Source organism: Urtica dioica, chromosome 4 (genome assembly GCF_054948205.1).
Source record: "Urtica dioica subsp. dioica isolate 48M chromosome 4, U.dioica_male_clone48M_v1_H2, whole genome shotgun sequence".
Classification (NCBI taxonomy): Eukaryota; Viridiplantae; Streptophyta; class Magnoliopsida; order Rosales; family Urticaceae; genus Urtica; species Urtica dioica.
In genome coordinates, this window is record NC_142759.1 from 49,185,495 (window position 1) to 49,191,002 (window position 5,508).

Sequence of the window (5,508 nt, forward strand, 5' to 3'; positions counted from 1 at the left end):
CCGGCCGAAGACCCGCAAGACCATCTCACCAACTTCGCAGAGATTAGCAACACGTTCAAGCTCCACAACATCTCAGACCAAGCGATCCGCCTCCGCCTCTTCCCATTCTCACTGCGGGATCGAGCCAAAACTTGGCTCAACTCGCTCCCTCCTGGCTCCATCACTTCGTGGGCAGACTTGCGCGTAAAGTTCATCTCGAAGTTCTTCCCATTCGAGAAGATGCATAAGAGGCGTAATGAAATCCATTCGTTCTCCCAGTTAGATGGTGAGTCGTTATTTGAAGCTTAGGGGCGCTTCAAAGAGCTTGAGCGAAAGTGCCCCAATCACGGCATCCAAGGGTGGATGATGGTGCAAATCTTCTACGGCGGCCTTTCTCCTTCATCGCGCACCCTCGTCAACACCGCCGCGGGAGGATCCTTCTTCCAAAAGACTGAGGAAGAAGCTCATGCCATCTGTTGTCGCACAAAAATGAACAACTATTTAAAACCTCGGGCGGTTCGATCCAAGGCCGGACCAAGTGATCGCACCCGAGCCAAGAGTGTGAACTCGATAGTCTCGAGCTAGGGTTTCTCCGATCAACCCGCCTCTCGGGAGAGGTAGGGGGTGAGGAGGAGGAGTGACCGTGCCTTGGTTGTCGGCTGCCTACGTACCCGTGCGTGGGATCAGGTCAGAACGTAGTTCAAGCATGTAGGACGCTGTATGAGGCGTAGAACCTTGGTGGAGAGGCGTGCTCGACGAAGGAGACGGGGCGCGAGGAGTCCTCGGCAGCGTCTCAGAACCTCGGAGATCGCGTACGCGTCTGGCGTGTTAGACGCGCGAGGGGAACTCTAGTCGAGAACCCTAGGGGCGTGCTTGAGCACCGGAGAACGTTCGGTCAGAGGGAGCGACGTCCGGGAAGTCCCCGTGAGTGCTTCGGAACCTCTGAGAACGGGGGAGAGAGAAGAGAGACTGCTTCAGGCCAAATATGGCATCCAGAGAAGCAGAGAAGAGTAGGAATCGAGCGTGTCGATAAGAGATGAAGGGATTTTATTGGATGGCTTTCCCCTCAATGAGAGGGGGTTTATATAGGCGTTTGGGGACCCTAAGGGGGTCCTTTGGCGTCCATGTGGGACTAGGAACGCGCCCCTTTCCAAGAGGAGGCGCAGAACCCGCGGCGCTCATCGCGCGGTGCGCGGCGCAGGATCCGCGGCGCTCGATCTGCGTCGCTCAACGCGCGGCGCGGCCTTGGCCGGGCGTGGCGCGTGACCCGAGACGCGCGGCGCGCGGCGCGCGGCCCTGCCGGCGCGGCGCGCGCTGGGCTTCTTTTTTGCGGGCTTTTCGCGATCGTCTCGCTTCCGGGCCCGTTGAGCTATTGTGGGCATGGTATTTTGGGTTATGACACCAATGTTTGTTTGACGGATAGGACTCGAGTTGATGCTCGACTCGAGGACTGATGCTCGACTCGAGGAGACCGACTCGAGGCTCAACTCAAGGAGCGAAGCTCGACTCGAGGAGACCGACTCGAGGCTCAACCCAAGGAGCGAAGCTCGACCCGAGGAGACCGACTCGAGGCTCAACTCAAGGAGCGAAGCTCGACCCGAGGAGACCGACTCAAGGCTCAACTCGAAGAGCGAGGCTCGATCCGAGGAACCGACTCAAGTCTCAACTCGAGGGGCTAAGCCCGACTCAAGGAGTCAAGAGTTTGGATGAGGGTTTGGAGGCTTGCTGCTCTCCAGGACCTCCGGCCTGACCATCGGCCCTTTGAGCGACGTGTCTTCTCGATGTCTCGGGTTTTCCGAAAACGACCGACAACATTAGCCCCCCAAGTTCGTCGCTTGGGAGGTTCCCAGCGATGAACTTTTTGTCCTTCTAGTTGGGTGTTTGAGGAAAATAGACTTCCCAGAGCTTCACTGTTGCGAAGCCTTTGTGATTATAAAGAATACTCTCACAATTGTAAGTGCTTTCTCGTTTTTCCGTCTTTCTCGACACGAGTGTGTGATCGACACGTGGAGGAGGATCCAAGCGGATACTAGGCGTAGCTCAACGTGGGCGAGGCGAACGCGCTTGCGTTCGTCGCTCTAGCCCCGGAGCAAAGGGGATATGCACGCGCAAGTAGGGCGTGCATTTGTGCAGAGGCGTACCAGCGTGTCGCGGTCAGTCGGTCTTTTGGTGAAGTCACGTTTTCTTTAAGGATATTTTCAAGCGGAATCGATGGGACTCGATGGTGAATAGCAGGGCGACGATCGTGTAATCGTGACCAATTAGGGGAAGATCATGGCGCCCATCTCGGCCAGCTTGGAAGGCGACTGCACTTTTGCATTTCGCAAAGGCGTGCTCGTTCCGAGGTCCCAGAGATGGAGGCTGATGCCGTGGGCCGATGCTCCGAGAAGACGGAGTGGTACCTGGCGGAAGGCTCTGCCGCACCGGAGGGCTTCGACTGCTCGGGGGTCAACACTCAAAGTTTGACCGCGCACCAAGCATAAGTCGGTCTCACGGGGCATCCGCCATCCCAGCCCTGGCGACGCTTCTCCGTCTGCGTTCGGGAGATCGGCCCTTATTCCCCAGACGTGAGTGCATGTCTCTGCTTTGGCTAACCTGTTCTTCAGGTTGTTACAGGTGCTTGCTTGAGGAGCGGGACTCGACTCGAGGAGACTGACTCAAGGCTTGATTCGAGGAGCAAAGCTCGACTCGAGGAGACTGACTCAAGGCTCGACTCGAGGAGACTGAATCAAGTCTCAACTCAAGGAGCGAAGCTCAACTCGGGGAGTCGACTCAAGTCTCAACTCGAGGGGCTAGGCTCGACTCGGGGAGCCGACTCAAGTCTCAACTCGAGGGGCTAGACTCGACTCAAGGAGACTGGCTGGACATTAAGGAATATGACTCTACTCGAGGAGCGATGCTTGACTCGAGGAGTATGACTCGATTCGAGGAGCAAGACTCAATTCGGGGAGAATGACTTGATGAGAGGGGTGATGCTCGACTCGAGGGGGATGACTCGAGGAGAGTGACTCGACTCGAGGAGCATGGCTCGACTCAAGGAGGGTGTGACTCGACTTGAGGAGGATGTCTTGACTCGAGGAGCAAGGCCCAACTCAAGGAGAGCGACTCGACTTTAAGGAGCGATGCTCGACTCGAGGAAAATGACTAGACTCGAGGAGCGGGACTCGACTCAAGGAGCGCGACTCGACTTTGAGGAGCGATGCTCGACTTGAGGAGAATGACTCGACTCGAGGGGCAAGGTTCGACTCGAGGAGAATGACTTGACTCGAGGAGCAGTGCTCGACTCAAGGAGAGCGTGCCTCGACTCGAGGAGCGGAGCTTGACTCGAGGAGAATGACTCGACTCGAGGAGCGCGTCTCGACTCGAGGAGACTGACTCGTTTCAAGGAGCGAGATTCGACTCGAGGAGAATGACTCGACTCGAGGAGGTTCTACACGACCTCATTTGTCGCATGGGACTCTTCCAGGAGGAGCTTGCTCGAGTGAAGTCTCAGCTAGCTCAGGCCGAGCGAGGTTCTTCTCAGAGGTGGGGTTCGCGAGTCTTTGCGAGCAGCTTCAATTAACTCGCATGGAATGAGGAGTCCCCCAAGGCGAGCGTGATCGTACCCAGTTGGCGGTGGCGAAGATGGCAAGACCTACGCCTTGTACGACGGTTTAGGTGCGCCTTGTGGTGACTTCGAGTGCATTGCGATTAGTCATCACATGCAACGCTTTGTGGCGACTCACAGCGCGTCGTGAGAGGCGGTTTTGTGCGTCGTTTAGGCGCCTTAGGCACATTGCGAGGGATGGCCTAGATGTGCCATGTAGGCTTCTTGAGTTGCGCCATGTAGGCGTCTTAGTTGCGCCATGTAGGCGTCTTAGGTTGCGCCATGTAGGCGTCTTACGTGCGCCATGTAGGCGTCTTAGGTTGCGCCATGTAGGCGTCTTACGTGCGCCATGTAGGCGTCTTAGGTTGCGCCATGTAGGCGTCTTAGGTGCGCCATGTAGGCGTCTTAGGTGCATCTCGCGGGACGGCTTTGGTGCGCCATGTAGGCGTCTTAGGTGCGTCGTGAGGGACGGCTTTGGTGCGCCATGTAGGCGTCTTAGGTGCGTCGCGAGGGACGGCTTTGGTGCGCCATGTAGGCGTCTTTAGTGCGTCGCGAGGGACGGCTTTAGCCTGCATCTCGGGGATGTCTTACGGCGCGCCGCGGAGGCGTCTTAGCCTGCATCGCGGGGATGTCTTACGGCGCGCCGCGGAGGCGTCTTAGCCTGCATCGCGGGGATGTCTTACGGCGCGCCGTGGAGGCATCTTAGCCTGCATCGCGAGGATGTCTTACGGCGCGCCACGGAGGCGTCTTAGCCTGCATCGCGAGGATGTCTTACGGCGCGCCGCGGAGGCGTCTTAGCCTGCATCGCAGGGATGTCTTACAGCGCGCCGCGGAGGCGTCTTCAGTCTGCATCTCTGGGATGTCTTATGGCGCGCTACGGAGGCGTCTTAGTTGAACGCTCGTTCCCGTTTATGTTCGGGTGTTTTGTTTTGGTGGAGCGTTCTTTCTTTGGGTGGAGCGCACTTTCTTGAGCGTACTTACCGCTGCCGATGTCACTAGCCCCCCGAGTTTTTGGGTTTACAATCGTATCTTGATGATCGAAAATCTTTGAAAAAGTGGATTTTGAAAGAAAAACCTCGAACTTTATTAATATTGCAAAAATTTGAAATCCTAAAACGTTGGCTCGTAGGCCGTATTGAATGTTGGAAAGCAAAGAAATAAAATGGGGGGAAGCGCTGGCTATTGGTAGTACTGTCTCAAGTGTTCCGCATTCCACAGGCGACGGATCGGTGTCTCGTCCGTGTATTTGATGTGGTGTGTCTCGTCATGTATGACTTGGCAGACTTTGTGGGGTCCCTCCCTGTTTGGGATGAAGACGTCGGCGCCTTGCACTTGAGTGTCATGCAGAGGTCTTCGTGGATTTCGCGGAGGACCTTGGTCGACTCGACGCCATCTCTGATTCGGGAGATCGCGTTAACCGTCTTTCTAGCGGTTTTTCCATCGATTCCTTGGATGTAGCATATTCTGGCTTGGGATTGATCTCCAGCCATGGTGCCGATTCCATCCTCGGTGGGGAACTTCACCAATAGGTGGTATGTTGAAGTAATGGCCCTTAGTCGGTTCAGCATGGGTCGCCCAATGATTACATTGTAGGGCGACTTTTGATCGACCACTAGGAATGAGACCATGTGAACGACTTCAATGCCTCCGGGAGTTCCGAAGGTGACCGGCAAATCGATGATGCCTTCGGTCATGACTCTCTCCCTAGTGAACCCGAATAGAGGCGTTTGGGTCGGAGTTGGGCGTAGCCCCCCGAGCTTCATGCGCTCTAAGGTGGACTTGAAAATTATGTCGGTAGCACTGCCGTTGTCGATGAGAACCCTTTTCACCAAGTTATTAGCCACTTGGGCTTTGAGCACAATCGCGTCATTGTGCGGATGCACAACTCGCTTGGCCTCTACGTTGGTGAAGTACATCGTCTCGTGAGGTGCGGACGGAGGTTC

At 56.2% G+C, this 5,508-nt stretch overlaps 1 non-coding gene across 1 annotated transcript; it reads right to left on the minus strand.

Moving 5' to 3' along the window:
• Positions 1 to 228: 228 nt before the first annotated feature.
• Positions 229 to 332, minus strand: LOC149401816 (small nucleolar RNA R71). Its single transcript, XR_016296877.1, has one exon. It is a non-coding gene; the product is annotated as a small nucleolar RNA R71 (small nucleolar RNA).
• Between the last annotated feature and the right edge of the window lie 5,176 nt (positions 333 to 5,508).